The sequence below is a fragment of the Austrofundulus limnaeus genome, unplaced genomic scaffold (genome assembly GCF_001266775.1).
Source record: "Austrofundulus limnaeus strain Quisiro unplaced genomic scaffold, Austrofundulus_limnaeus-1.0 Scaffold1, whole genome shotgun sequence".
In the NCBI taxonomy this organism is placed as follows: Eukaryota; Metazoa; Chordata; class Actinopteri; order Cyprinodontiformes; family Rivulidae; genus Austrofundulus; species Austrofundulus limnaeus.
The window spans coordinates 7140239-7142536 of NW_013952403.1; the positions used below are offsets into that span (position 1 = coordinate 7140239).

A 2298-nucleotide genomic window follows, 5' to 3' on the forward strand; every position below is an offset into this window, starting at 1 on the left:
GTAGAAGAGTTTGTTGAATCTGACGTGACATGTTCGTACGAACCCTTTGTACGAACAAAAGTAAGAGAAATTTAGGAGAAGAATACGAACATGTTCTTGCATGAGGCCCATTGACTTTTTGGATAAAAAGTATCAGTTAAATATATCATATGGGGGACAAACAGTGATATTTGAGAAGTGAAATGAAGTTTAAATGATTTACAGAAAAATGTGCAATAATTGGTTAAACAAAATTAGGCAGCTGCATAAATTTGGTCACTGTTGTCATTTTATTGATTACAAAACCTTTAGAAATAATTATTGGAACTTAAATTTGGTTTGGTAAGTTCAGTGACCCTTGACATCCATTCAGAGGTGACTCCAATTATGAGAAAGTGTATTTAATGGGGGCAATTATGAGTTTTTCTCCTCTTTGCATCTTCTCTGAAGAGTGGCAGCATGGGAGTCTCAAAACAACTTTCAAATGAGCTGAAAACAAAGATTCTTCACTGTCATGGCTTAGGGGAAGGATACAGAAAGCTATCTCAGAGATTTCAGCTTTCAMTCTCCACTGTGAGAAACATTGTGAGAAAATGGAAGACCACAGGCACAGTTCAAGTCAAGGATCGAAGTGGCAGACCAAGAAAAATCTGGAATAAACAGAAGTGAAGGATGTTGAGAACAGTCAGAGTCAACCCACAGACCAGCACCAAACACCTACAACATCATCTTGCTGCTGATGGAGTCACTCTGCATTGTTCAACTATTCAGCACACTTTACACAAGGAGATGCTGTATAGGAGAGTGATGCAGAGGAAGCCTTTTCTCCACCCACATCACAAACAGAGCTGCTTGAGGTGTGCTAAAGCACATTTGGACAAGCCAGCTCTATTTTGGAATAAGGTGCTGTGGACTGATGAAACTAAAATAGAGTTATTTGGACAGAACAAGGGCCGTTATGCATGGAGGAAAAGAGCACAGCACTCCAAGAAAAACACCTGCTACCTACAGTAAAACGTGGTGGTGGTTCCATGATGCTGTGGGGCTTTGTGGCCAGTAAAGGGACTGTGAATCTTGTTCAAGTTGAGGGATGCATGGATTCCAATCAATGTCAGCAGATTCTGGAGACCAATGTCCAGGAATCAGTGACAAAGCTGAAGCTGTGCTGGGGCTGGATCTTCCAACAAGACAACGACCCTAAACACTGCTCAAAATCTAGTAAGGCATTCATGCAGAGAAACAAGTACAACGTTATGGAATGGCCATATCAGTCCCCAGACCTGAATATTATTGAAAATCTGTGGTGGCACTAAAGAGAGCTGTCCATTCTCAGAAACCATCAAACCTGAATGAACTAGAGATGTTTTGTAAAGAAGAAAGATCTAAAATACCTTCAGCCACWATCCAGACTCCCATCAGAAGCTATAGGAAGCATTTAGGGAATGTTATTTCTGCGAAAGGAGGATCTACTAAATATTGAGATAAGGTTTTTTTATGGAGCCCAAATTTATGCACCTGTCTAATTTTGTTTAACCAATTATTGCACACTTTCTGTAAATCATTTAAACTTCATTTCACTTGTCAAATATGACTGTGTTTATCCCCTATATGATGTTTTTAATGGATATTTTTTTATCCAAACAATCAATGATTTATAAAGGTAAATCAGGAAAATTAGCAAGGGTGCCCAAACTTTCGCACCACACTGTATTAGTGAAGGCAGAAATAATGGCACAATTAACTAAGAATTTTTTTAATCTAAGAATCTAGTACAAGTTTTGACCCAGATACATTTTAAAACTCCACTTCTGCAGAAATTGTGACATTGTGTAAAATTTAAAACAATGCAACCATTTACAAATCTTAGAAACCCATATTTTACAGACAATGGATCATGGTAAATATATTGAATGTACAAAACAAGAAATTCTATCATTTTAAGGAAAAAAATAGGCTAAGAGAATTATTTGTGTGCAAAAGACAAGGCCTAAAATCCATTTTGGTGCTGTGATTTGGGTGGCACTTAATGAATAAACTAGGACTGCTTCTGTGATCCACATCACTGCATGAGATCAGGAACTTTTCCACAGATCACTGTCTGGCTGTGTCAAAATTCATGGGCTGGGTCCTCATGAGTGCACACCTGTTGGCCGCACATGTCACTGCTCTGCGCGGAGGACTATCCCAGTTAGAAGGCTCCTCATCATGTGGCTGACAAACTCTCGAAATCTGAAGATGCATCAGTGTATCCTCACTGGCCATGGATATCCCAGGATTCAATGTGTGGGCAGCAAAATAAACAGAGAAATGAAGATGGTG

The 2298-nt window shown here is 39.0% G+C and overlaps 1 protein-coding gene across 4 annotated transcripts in view; it reads right to left on the reverse strand.

Annotated features, from left to right (window-relative positions):
• Positions 1-2298, reverse strand: part of LOC106516989 (protocadherin alpha-C2) — a 25504-nt gene that overhangs the window by 4644 nt on the left and 18562 nt on the right. Inside the window, exon 4 of one of the 4 annotated variants that reach the window (XR_001310145.1) lies at positions 2123-2233. The exons of the other annotated variants lie outside the window; for them this stretch is intronic. The gene's annotated coding sequence lies outside the window, so the exon portion shown is untranslated. The remainder of the gene's footprint in view (positions 1-2122; positions 2234-2298) is intronic. 4 annotated transcript variants of the gene reach the window in all.